At 43.9% G+C, this 13,149-nt stretch overlaps 1 protein-coding gene across 1 annotated transcript in view; it reads right to left on the bottom strand.

The window, feature by feature from the left end:
• LOC139280780 (DENN domain-containing protein 2A) overlaps positions 1 to 12,255 on the bottom strand; it is a 100,317-nt gene extending 88,062 nt beyond the window's left edge. Inside the window, exon 1 of the mRNA XM_070900470.1 lies at positions 11,965 to 12,255. The gene's annotated coding sequence lies outside the window, so the exon portion shown is untranslated. The remainder of the gene's footprint in view (positions 1 to 11,964) is intronic.
• Positions 12,256 to 13,149: the final 894 nt, after the last annotated feature.

The following is a 13,149-nucleotide window of genomic DNA, read 5'->3' as shown; positions in this document are numbered from 1 at the left end:
ATTTTAATTGCTTCACCATTGGTGCCCATGCCTTCAGCTGCCTGGGCCATAGGCTCTGGAATTCCCTCCCCAAGCACCTCACTCCTCCTTTAAGACATTCCTTAAAACCTACCTCTTTGACCAAATTTTGAGTTACCTATTGTACTATCTCCTTATGTGGCTCGATGTCAAATTTTGTTTGATAACGCTCGTGAATCGCCTTGAGACATTTTGCTATGTTAAAGATTCTATATAAATGCAAGTTGTTGTTATTGTCGGTAGCCTTACTGCCCCATTAACCCCAACGATTGGTCCACCACCATTTTTGAAAGGAGCCTACCCCTGGGAGACCAAAGTGCCTGTCTCTTTCAGGTGGTTGGCCTCTTTTAATATGCAAATTGGGGTGCTATGATGTACTAGGATCCCAATTGCCATTTTAGGAGAGAATTGATTGGAGAATCCATGGCCTACTCTCCAATCAGTTCCACAGGCGAGAGAGGAAAGAAGTGCAGCAAAGGCAGGTTTGAAATTATGGGATCAGGGGAGCAGCAATTCACCTCAGAGACCCACAAAAACAATCCGGGCCCCTGCCGCCCTCTCAGATGGATGTAAAAGATCCTCACGGCACTATTTTGATGAAGAGCAGGGATGTTCTTCCTGGTGTCCTGGCCAATATTTATCCATCAACAACACCTAAAAACAGATTATCTGTTCATTATCACATTGCTGTTTGTGAGAGCTTGTTGTGCACAAATTGGCTGCCGTGTTTCTTTATTGGCTGTAAAGTGCTTTGGGATGTACTGAGGTCATGAAAGGCACTATATAAATGCAAGCTTTTTCTTTCTTACCCATACCAAGTATATTACATCCATATCCTACACTAAGTGACACAGCCAGCAGCAGAATCAATTGGTTACTGTGTAATGGTTGTATTCTTGATGTTTATTCAGTGAGTTAATCTCTCTCTGAACGTGACTCCACTTTGCCTCATTTCTTTCCTGAGACCTAAGAGAGACACCATCAGCACCAGCACTGCCTAGTCAGTCAGGCATTTGACTGCACAGCAAAAATTACCTTCTCGGCTTTGCCTGGAAACCACTTGAATAGCTGAGGGAAATCACTATCTGGAGCAGTGTTTGGGTATGTACCCAGTCAGCAAAATGAATAGGAAAGCCAGCAAAGAATGACTAAAAAAATGATTAAGAGGGAAGATAGACAATGAAAGTAAACTAACACAAAATATAAAAACAGATAGCAAGAGTTTCCAAAGGTATGCAAAAAAGAAAAGAGTGGCTAAAGTAAATGTTGGTCCCTTAGAAGACGAGACCGGGGAATTAGTAATGGGGAGCATGGAGATGGCAGAAACTCTGAACAAATATTTTGTATCAGTCTTTATGGTAGAGGACGCTAACAATATCCTAACAGTGGATAATCAAGGGGCTATAGGGACGGGAGGAACTTAACACAATCACAATGGTACTCAGTAAGATAATGGGACTAAAGTTAGATAAATCCCCTGGACCTGATGGCTTGCATCCTAGGGTCTGAAGAGAATTAGCGGCAGGGATAGTGGATGCATTGGTTGTAATTTACCAAAATTCCCTGGATTCTGGGGAGGTCCCAGCAGATTGGAAAACTGCAAATGTAATGTCCCTATTTTTAAAAAAAAGAGGAATCTATAGATCAGTTAGCCTAACATCTGTGGTTGGGCAAATGTTGGAGTCCATTATTAAAAAAAGCAGTAGCAGGACATTTGGAAATGTATAATTCGGTCAGGCAGAGTCAGCATGGATTTATGAAGGGGAAGTCATGTTTGACAAATTTGCTGGAATTCTTTGAGGATGTAACGAACAGGGTGAATAAAGGGGAACCAGTGGATGTGTTGTATTCGGACTTCCAGAAGGCATTTGACAAGGTGCCACATAAAAGGTTACTGCACAAGATAAAAGTTCACAGGATTGGGGGCAATATATTAGCATGGATCGAAGATTGGCTAATGAACAGAAAACAGATAGTCGGGATAAATAGTTCATTCTTTGGGTTGGCAATCAGTAACTAGTGAGATGCCGCAGGGATCAGTGCTGGGACCCCAACTATTTACAATCTATATTAACGACTTGGAAGAAGGGACCGAGTGTAACCTAGCCAAGTTTGCTGACGATACAAAGATGGGAGGAAAAGCAATGTGTGAGGAGGACACAGAAAATCTGCAAAAGGACATAAACAGGCTAAGTGAGTGAGCAAAAATTTGGCAGATATAATGTTGAAAAGTGTGAGGTCATGCACTTTGGCAGAAAAAAAAATTAAAGAGCAAGTTATTATTTAAATGGAAAAAAATTGCAAAGTGCTGCAGTACAGCAGGACCTGAGGGTACTTGTGCATGAAACACAAAAGGTTAGTATGCAGGTACAGCAAGTGATCAGGAAGGCCAATGGAATCCTTGCCTTTATTGCAAAAGGGGATGGAGTATAAAAACAGGGAAGTCTTGCTACAGTTATACAGGGTATCGGTGAGGCCACACCTGGAATACTGCGTGCAGTTTTGGTCTCCATATTTACGAAAGGATACTTGCTTTGGAGGCAGTTCAGAGAAGGTTCAGAAGGTTGATTCCAGAGATGAGGGGGTTGACTTATGAGAAAAGGTTGAGTAGGTTGGATCTCTACTCATTGGAATTCAGAAGAATGAGAGGTGATCTAATCGAAACGTATAAGATTATGAGGGGGTTTGACAAGGTGGATGCAGAGAGGATGTTTCCACTGATGGGGGAGACTAGAACTAGAGGGCATAATCTTAGAATAAGGGGCTGCCCATTTAAAACGGACATGAGGAGGAATTTCTTCTCTGAGGGTTGTAAATCTGTGGAATTCGCTGCCTCAGAGAGCTGTGGAAGCTGGGACATTGAATAAATTTAAGACAGAGATAGACAGTTTCTTAACCGAATTGGGAATAAGGAGTTATGGGGAGTGGGCAGGGAAGTGGACCTGAGTCCATGATTGGATCAGCCATGATCGTATTAAATGGTGGAGCAGGCTAGAGGGGCCATATGGCCTTCTCCTGCTCCTATTTCTTATGTTCTTATGAATAGTTTACCCCCTCGCTGAAAAAAATAACTAATGCTGCTTTCTACAGCTGGTGGGATCCACATAGCAACAAATACTACTGGACTGCAGCAAAACCTACACACATGCTGGTTTCTAAGCAAAAATTAATTGTTGGGGTTGAATGCCCTTAGGAACAAGATGGCACCATGATACAACTGATCTTGTTGTAAGAAAGCCACATATGTTACCCTGGCAAAAACAACCTCATTTAAGTGATGGGAATTCAAGCCATCTTTCTAACTTTTTACTGAAGCAGTGCTCTGGCAGATGTGAAAAGCTGCAACGAAGACAAAGGTCACTCAATAAACTGCCTTCCTTCAACAAGTAGTGAATCAAAATATCACTGCAAGAGAGCAGAGGAAAATCTGGCTGAGGAATGCAGTTGAATAGAGGACCCCACCCCTGTCTATTAAGTGTGAGATTTCAGCAGGGTTTGAGTGTGTCACTCACTCACAGCTTCATATGGAGTTCCTGATTGTGCCAAGCCTGTGATCTGCAGTATGCATTTAGTAAAGCCTCTTCCAGCCACAACATTTCTTCACTCATCAGCGAGTTCACCTTGATACTCATTCCTATGTTGCGAGGTTAAGCATGGTATTAATCCTAAATGACACTGCAATGGACTGCCTCTGTCCCAGTCCTTCGCCACAGTGACATATTTCCCCATCCTGTGCATTCATCTGAGCCAAAGAGTACGAGATGAAAATGAGCTATTACATAGATCCACATCTCTATTACTTTTATATTTTTCCAGTGATATGAAAGACATTATATAGTTTGCAAATACAATGGCAGCAAAATCATATTTTTTACTTTTTTCTGATCAGCGATTAGCATATCAGACCCAAGCATCAACATGACACTATCTGGCATTAACATACAGTCATGTTGATGCACTGAATTAACTTTGATGACACAATACAAGACAAGACGAGACAAGACATGAAAAGGTTGGCTGGGTTGGTCGGATGCATAGATGTCGAAGTTTACTCCTAGGAGTGCCTGTTATGACGCAGGCAGCTTCCCAGAACTTTTTGCTCATATCCAACCCAAAGCCTTCAGTCCCTGTGAACCAAAACGCAACTTTTTGCACAACGTACTGGAATAGTCCACCACTGGGCGAACAAAGACCCCTTTTTACTGTTGAGGCATACACTGGAAATAGCAAAGGATCGCGCCTTACACTCCAGATCACTCAAACTACGCTCACAGACCTGGGATGGCAGGCTAAAAACTACAAGTGTATTAAGAAGTAAAATGCACAAAAGGAAGATTAAAAAAGCAACATGTTTAGCTAAATTGTAAAATTTTGTTTAACTCACAGTATCTCTTGTAACCATGTGTCCCAGATGAAAAGTTTTTATGTGAAAAAAGAACTTCACAGTCTTTCAATAGCTTCCAGCCCATACAATGAGAAGGGAATAGCCCCACTCCCAGTTATATCTTTCTGCCCTCTTTGATCCAAATTCGTATAAGATAGACATCTATCATATGCAATTAATCAAAGTCGGCCCAATGTGAAATACCTGTTAATCGTCAGGTCTATACATGTAACAGGGAGGCCTCTCAGGTACAAGATGAGCCAATCACATACTTTTAGGATACAGCCAAACTGTGAGACTCTTGCTTGCAGGACCCCTTGATGAGACAATTGCAAAGACCATAGACTGATTAATAAGTGATTGATATGATAGCTCGATAGCCACCCATCACATGTTAACCAGAAAGAAAAGATTAGCATTTATATCACAACCAATGAATAACTTTTTGAAGTACAGTGACAAATATGCATGCAAAGATGACAGGCAACTTGTGTACAATAATGTCCCATAAACAGAAATGAGATAAATCAATTAATTTATTTTGATGGTGTAGGTTGAAGGACTCTTCTTCAGATAATGCCACGGTATTTTTTACATCCACCTAAATAAATAAACAAGCAGGGACACGGTTTAAGCTCTCAACCAAAGGATGGAACCTTCAGCAATGCAGCACTCCCCCAACACTTCAGTGAAATGTCCACCCAGGTTATATGCTAATGGCCTGGAGTAGGATTTGAACCTACAACCTTTTGACTTGCAGGTAAAATGTGCTACCAACTAAGACAAGTGAAACGCTCAAGACAGTTTTGTGCATTTCTCACCTTCCCCCATGAAGAGAAACACAGGCAGCTGATCGGACAGTAAATCATCATTACAACTGCTTTGACGAAGTTACTGAGCCTGACAGTGTAAGGAGCTGAATTGGTACAGTTTCAGTGCAAATTGCATAATTGTGGGTTATTTTACTAGACAAATATCAGCTTAGTTTTGTTCCATCACAAGGCTCAGTGTCTTCTTTCAATAAAGTTACCTACCTGATGACGTCACCAATACCTAAATACACAATTTTAAAAATCAACAGAAACAAAGATGTTGTATGGAATCAGAACTTTTGCACTGCTTTGAATTTTATATTTCAAAACTCCCTTTTAAAAAGGAGGTTCCAATTTTCAGGCACCACCTGTAAGAATATTCCAATGACAAGACACCACCCATGAAACCAATGCTGAGAAACATACTCTCTCTTTAAAAGGCACCTTCAGTGCAAAGACTCCTTCCTTGAAATGTAGCAAGACTTTCTCTTTAAAACCATCCCGTTAGTGAGCAAAAAGAGGTTTTGTTAGCGAGGCACACTCTTTAAAAGCTATCCAAAACAGTGGAGGTGAGATTTCTCACAAAACAAAAAACAGGTTTCTTGTATACTCACATTTACTCTCACACACTTAAACACACACTCTCATACACTTAAATAAATAGCAGATAGCATCCTGTCCTATTAATCTATGCACAAGACATAGGGTGCAATTTTCCCTAATGCCGTGTTTTGACGTGTTGCCAGAGTTACGCCTGTTTTTTTTGGCTCCAACTACTCCAAAAAAAAAGTAGCAAATTTCCCCGTTCTATTTTTTGAAATTGGCACCACACAGCCTGTCCTGTAGCTTCAAGGTGGGGGGGGGTTGAGCCTAATGTCTTCGCCAAAATGATGCCCTGCCCCCACCCCCCCCTTCTGCGCATGCGCAAAAAAAAAGACATTTTTGACGTGATTGTTATGGACGCACGTGCCGAGTACAGTTCGACCATTTTTCAAGAGCCAGCTGCGTGTGAGAACTTTAATTCTCATTGGAAAAATCGCAGCTGCAATACAAGATGCAACGCGGCTCAAGGACCAAGAATTTCTTACAGGATGAAGTAGAGGCACTGGTTACTGCAATTGAAGAAAATGGCACGAGCTGGACACCAGCAGAGGTCATGTAAAAGTTTCACCAAAAGAAATGAAGAAATGCTGGAACCAAATTGAAGATTACTGTGCAATGGTGACCACCCCGAGGTCTGGAGACAAGTGCAAAAAGTGGCAGGATCTTGGTCAAGTAGTTAGTGTATTAATATTTTAATTTATTCAATGCAATTGCAATTGTAAATGTGACCATCGATATATGTCCCACCCAGCAGAAAGACACAGTCTCTAAAAAGTTATATTTTCATCTTTGCAGAGGAAGGTGGCACACAACAAACAGGAAAGAACTCGACAGGAGGAGGCCCGGCAAATCTGCACCATTGACACCCTTGGAAGAGAGGGTCACTGCTTTGATGGGTCCTGCCTGGAGAAAAGCAACCACCACTGCACAATCTGGGCCCACACTCAAGGGAGAGGGCAAGTCCTGCAAATTCCAGTGTCTGGTTTTCCTAACTGTTAAGTACTGTGCGGGCTAGCCACGCTTCAGTTCATGAGGATGTCTCCGTCAGCTACGCTTCAGTTGATGCAATGTGCTATCATTCATCGTGGTCCTTCAAATGAGCCTGCTGCCTGCGCTGTGAGAGCCTACCATGCCACCCACCCTGCCCCCTCCTCTGCTGCTAACCATTTGTCTGTTCTGTTATATTTTGCAGTACTTGAGGCCAACCCTGACGATGCAGAAGATGATTCAGATGTGGACGGGCCTGAAGGAGAACATCTTCCAATCCCACCTTTCAGACCAAAAGCATTGAGGTGAGGGGGAGGTGATGGATGAAGCCCCCACTATTATACTCACTTTGGAGAAGGTGCAGGTGCCGCCCATTGAGGTGACAGCCCCTTTCCTGAGTGGTAAGGTGTTGCTGGGACATTCCATGGATTCCCACAGTCCGAGGCTGGGGATTTTAATGGTATGCAGCGAGGCACACCCAGAGCCCCACCGTCCGAGGCTGCGGGTCCCAGTGGGATGCAGGGAGGCACACCCAGGGTGAGGACGGGAAGGAGAGCTCAACAACGCACTCCTGAGGTGCAGGATCTAACAGATGTAGTTCAGATGATGGCAATGAGTGCGGAGAGCATTGACCTTACGCGATCACTCCTGGACACCATCAGTGGGTTGGGTGATGAGGTATCGGGACTGTCGGGAAAAGTAACAACACTCGCATGAGAAATGGGAACACTGTCCAGGAACATGAGGGAGGGAATGTCTCAGGCAGCGGATACAATGTTGATGCACATGAGGGAGGGAATGTTGCAGGTAGTTGATACACTGTCAGGGCACACGAGGGAGGGAATGTCGCAGGTAGTTGATACACTGTCAGGGCACATGAGGGAGGGAATGTTGGAGTTAGCTACTGCAATAAAAGGAACATGCCCAGACCCGGCGCCCATTAACAGAATCACCTGCCACTCCCACTCCAATCCCCAGACCAGCCTCTAAGGAGGCCCAAGCCGGGACTTTCATATTACCCCCCTCCCCCCAATCAAGAAGTGCACATTACCCGAGATGTTTGAAAGAATAAGCTTGGTACCAACCCAAGAAACACTGCGCCACCGCCTGCAGGCAGGGGTGGAGTCAACAAGACCAAGCGCAGAGGGCGGTCTTTGAATAAGGAGGGGAGATGGGTGCAGCCTTTCTTTGCTGCTGTTGTTGTTATTATCGTTGTAACTACTCAAATTAAAAGTTTTTCGTAAGTTATGTAAATTTACAAGTTTAAAAGTTTGCAAGTGATCTTAACTGAAAACTTTAAATTTGATAACTTTAATAAAAATATTCTTGTAAGAACAAACAAATGTTTGTTCAACTTTTGAATAAAATATATTTTAAATTATAACTGAATCATTTCCATTATTTGTTCCACTATTAACACAACTTTTTGAAGTAAACAAGAATCGTTTCCATTATTTGTTCCAGTAACACAACACAACATTACGGAACAAGTCCAAACAGTAAACATGGTCCATGTGGAATAGTTGCTGCTGAGCCTTCAGGCAGCAAAGCATTCATGGATGAGCTGCTGGTGCAAGGCTCAAGCAATCGTTAAAGGGGCACGACGGCTCTCCCTCCTCCGCCATCGTGCTCCGGGTTCAGGTAGTTGCATGGCTTCCTCGTCCTCTTCCTCCTCCTCCTCGTCATCTGCATCTTCCACCTCATCATCAGCCTCTCTCACCTCAGGTGGGTCGTCTTCTACTAGCAGCTGCTGCTGCCTCATGATGGCTAAGTTCTGCAGCATGCAGCACACAACACTGAACTGACCGACAATCTCAGGGGAGTATTGCAAGTAGCCTCCGGAATGGCCCAGCATTGAAAACGCTGTTTCAAGATGCCAATGGTTCTCTCTATTATGCTGTGCATCACAATGTGCGACATGTTGTATTCCCGGTCAGCTTCCAGCTGGGTTACACGTAGGAGCGTCATGAGCCAGGTGGCAAGACCGTACCCTTTGTCTTCCAATAGCCAGCTCTGCCCTTCTGGCTGCTGCTGAAACATGGCAGATATAATGCTCTCGCATAGGATAAACGCATCTTGTGCTCCCAGGATATCTTGCATCAACTGACATGATGCGATGCATGTTGTCACACGAGCTGCACATTCACAGAGTGGAAGTCTTTTCTGCTTCTGAACATCTTGGAATTCTCCAAAGGTGCTCGCAAGGCGATGTGGGTACAATCAATGCAGCCCTGTACCTTTGGGAAGCCAGCAATCCTGGAGAAGCCCACAGCCCTTTCACACATTGCCTGGGCGGTCATGGGGAACTTTATGTAGTCATTTCGCCGGGCATATAGTGCAGCAGTCATCTGCCGAATGCAGATATGTGTTGCATGTTGAGAAATGGAGCACACACCCCAGTTGTGGCCTGGAACGATCCAGATGCATAGAATAAAAGTGCAGCTGTAATCTTCACTTCAACTGACAAAGCAGTCCTCCTGACGCTTCTAGGTTGCAGGTCTGCTTTTATTAACTCATAGGTCTCAGTTACAACTTATTTGCAGAAACGTAGCCTTCTCACATAGTCTGCATCACTCAGGTACAGATACAAATGCCTCTCTATGTACCCGACGTGAGTAAGGCCACCTGCCAATCATCCTATGTGTTTTGAGGTTCCTCACGCGATGACGTCAAATCAATTGTCTCCTCCGCAGCACCATCATGCAGAAGGCTTGCATGAGGTATGGCATTATCAGTATTACCCCCATGCTTAAATTGTACCCTTCCAAGAAGCTCAAAACGACAGGCACGATAAGCTTCTTTGTTGTCTCTCTCACCCAAAGGTCAACGCCCTAGTTCGGACCACACTCAGGTCTGAGCATGCGCAATAAGCTTGCTTAGATCGGGAAACACCCCCCCACCCATGTCCCTGGGCTTCTTTTCATGCCGAGCCCCAAGCTCGGGTGAGGGACTGATTCTGCTGGCCGATGCTCCGACCCTCGAACCTGGTTTGGAGTCATTCGGTGGTGGCGTGGCACTTTTAAAAAAATCCAAACTTAAAGAATTGCATGAAACTTCCATTTTCTGCATTTTCAGTTGGAAAAATTTAAGCTTGATGCATATTTATGTCTTCTTGACTTTCTCCAAAACTTCGCCTAAAAACAATGGCGTCTTTCTGCACAGATTTTTTGATAGGCGCTGGTTTTTCTTAAGTGCCCAGAAGGTTTTTTGGGAGTGGTCACATACGCCGTCCTAGCAAGTTGGCTAAACTTCATAATTGTGAAAAACTGGTGCAGACACCAGGTTACGCAAAAAAAACTAACCTAAAAAAAATCGTAAGTAACTGAGTTATGCTGGCACACAATCTTTGCAGAAACTCAGATTTTTAAAATTTAAGCCAAAAAAAGCGGCGCGCGCCAAAAAAATGACGCAAATCACTGGAGGAAATTGAGCCCATTAACTAACTTCAAGCACCCATCTAGATGAAAATCATTATCTGCTGTTCGATACTAATCTCATTGATTTTTTGGGGGTCCATACTTGACACCATTGGTTAGTAGACATCTATCTCATTGGAGCACAGACATCTCGGGGGGGGTGGGGGGGGGTGGTTGTGGGGCTGGAGGAGATTACAGAGAGAGGGAGGGGCAAGGCCATGGAGGGATTTGAAAGGTTCAGAATTTTGAAAATCGAGGCATTGCTTATCCAGAAGCCAATGTAGGTCAGCGAGCGCAGGGGTGATGGGTGAGCGGGACTTGGTGCGAGTTAGGGCATGGGCAGCTGAGTTTTGGATCATCTCTAGTTAAGTAGGGTAAAATGTGAGAGGCCAGCCAGGTGTGCATTGGAATAGTCAAGTCTAGAGTTCAAGCCAATGATAGGATAGTGTGTGAAATCAAAGGACCGCAGTCAGCCAAGTCAACTCCTGCCCGCGCTCTTCTGCCAATGCCACTCCAGCTACCTAGTGCAATAATTGGTTTCTTGTCATTCAATATAGTCCTTGTCCCTGCAGATAAACACCTGCCCCCCAACACACTGTGCTACCAGCCTGCACATAATTAAAATCCAATTTCAACTAGGATGGCACAACTCTAACTTTCGAACTGCAACAGTGCCCTGTATTGAGAATAATCAGTTTAGTAATCCAATTAAAGAATGCAAACATTTTGTGCCTTTTGGCTTGCTTCTTCCAGAGCTGGAGCCCAAAATGCCTAACTGGGAAAGTCTTTTAATTGTGGGACCCGTGCGGAGTTTATATATTTCCACCATTCTAATGACAGGTGTTTGTCTTAATACTGACTGACTGGCAGGTTTTCTTGTGTTGCGTCTAATCTTTAAAGCGGTGGGTCTGCTGGCTGCTGCATCAAGAGGACACAAAAAGTAACATGCAGTAACCCTGACTATGTAACTCAAATAAACGCAGCACAGAACTACTTTGGTGCGGGGCTTATGCCTGAGACTTCCTCACTATTTATCATGTGCAGCCAGGTTTTCGTTTTCAGTTGCGGGGGCTCTGTGCTATTCCCCACTGTGTGGCTAGTGGAGGCAGAGATGGAGGAGGAAACCAAATTGCTCGCCACATAAGGCCACTTTTGTGCAGCCCTTCATAGCTACCAATAGAACTGCATTGAAAGTGGTCTGGGAGCAGTTCGCCAGCCAAATGTCTCAGAGGCACAGCAGACATTGGGGAAGGAAACCTAAGGGAGGGAGAGAAAATAATTTAGAAAATGGAGAGGAACTAAGTTATTTAACAAAGCAAGCGACAGCAACTTCCCAGAGAGCAGTGTACGAACTCAACAAAGCCGCCATTCTGGTGAGCAGGGGGTTAACTTTATAGAGCAGCTCTACAGATAACAGACACGTATCCTACAGGAAGCCTGGGTTACGGATAGGTCATCCATAAATACTTAGCCAGTTAATGAAAAATTCAGCAGATTAAAAATAACACATTCATAAACATAGAATCGACACAGAATATTAACTGGAATCTGGATGAAAGTATGTTTGCCCTGAAGCACAGGGTCTCAGTGCAACATTCACATGATATTTTTCTCCCTACCCCCAGCGCTATTGAGTACAGACTTTCTTTGAAAATCAGTTCTGCCTTTTGTCAGGGACGGATTATAATCCAAACAGGGGAGGAAGAGAGAGATAGAAGATCACTAATTTTGTGAAATTTCCTACCTCACCGACTCTGGTTGCTGGTGAATCTCTCTTGATTGCGGCCTCATTCTTGTAGCAAATAACCCAATTAGGCAGCATTTGTCTGTATTTCCTTTTGAAAAACTTCACTTGGGAGGGGGTGGGGAAGGAGGAGGAGGAATCCACTTCGTCTGCCTTCAGCTTCCTCACACCTGAGGATCTTCAGTGACACAATCCATCGTCGCGGCCAGTAATAGAAATGTTTTTCTCTCCCGTCTGCTTTGTTTCAGGTCTTTTTTGAACTGTCTTTATCATCCTGCTTCTCGTTCACTCCCTTTCTTTACTGGGTCCCAACTTGCTGGCTCTGACGTCTCTGCTAAACTCCTGCCTCCCTATTCCCACACCTCCCTCCCTTGACCTTCCTTGACTTCTTTCCATTGAACTAATCACCAGCTGCCTCAGAACAGTCTTGTTACCATGACAACCGCTGTTCCCCTCTCAACTCTACTGGGCAAAGACTACAATAAACACAGATTCTCCAGTTTCAGGCACGTCACACGTGCAATTAAAGGGGCAACAACCCTACAGCTCAAATTCGGCTTCAATGGTTGGCAACTTCTTAGTCATACAATGAATGGTATTTGTCACCATTCTTTGGTGCGCAAGTGTTCTAGATCTTTTCTAATATGTTAAATGTTTTTTAAATGTTTTTAAAAATCTGTAAACACAGAGAGCGTGTTGCTGCTTGTGATGGGTTAAAATTAATGCCAGCAGCAATTCTGTGCTCACAGTGAATAATTTACAATTTCTGCTCCCGTCTTTAAGACTTTCTGAACAAACAAGTTGAGCAGGCAGCTCCATTTCATGCACTTTTCTCTTGGGCTAGGTTGAATCATAATGCCAAGGAACCATCAAAACACAGCAACAAATCCGACTCAATATGGAGATGGCAGGCTCTCTCTCCAAATACTAAAATGGTTCCAAACTAAGTCAATAAAATCCCCAGAAACATAGAGGCATCACTGGGACACATTCAAAACGTGATTTCATACTGGCCTGGAGTGATCATATAGCCAGTGAAAAGGTCATGCGATATGAGATAATCTCCTACCTCTAGGAATTAGTACACTCAGGAATCAGATTCTTTCTGACCACTCAAATTATATTGGCAATCCTGTGTTGATGTGCCTCGAAAACAGCTACACACCAACGTGAAAAAAAAACACC

This window comes from Pristiophorus japonicus, chromosome 15 (genome assembly GCF_044704955.1).
Source record: "Pristiophorus japonicus isolate sPriJap1 chromosome 15, sPriJap1.hap1, whole genome shotgun sequence".
NCBI lineage: Eukaryota > Metazoa > Chordata > Chondrichthyes > Pristiophoridae > Pristiophorus > Pristiophorus japonicus.
This window is presented reverse-complemented; position numbering and strand designations above follow the sequence as displayed.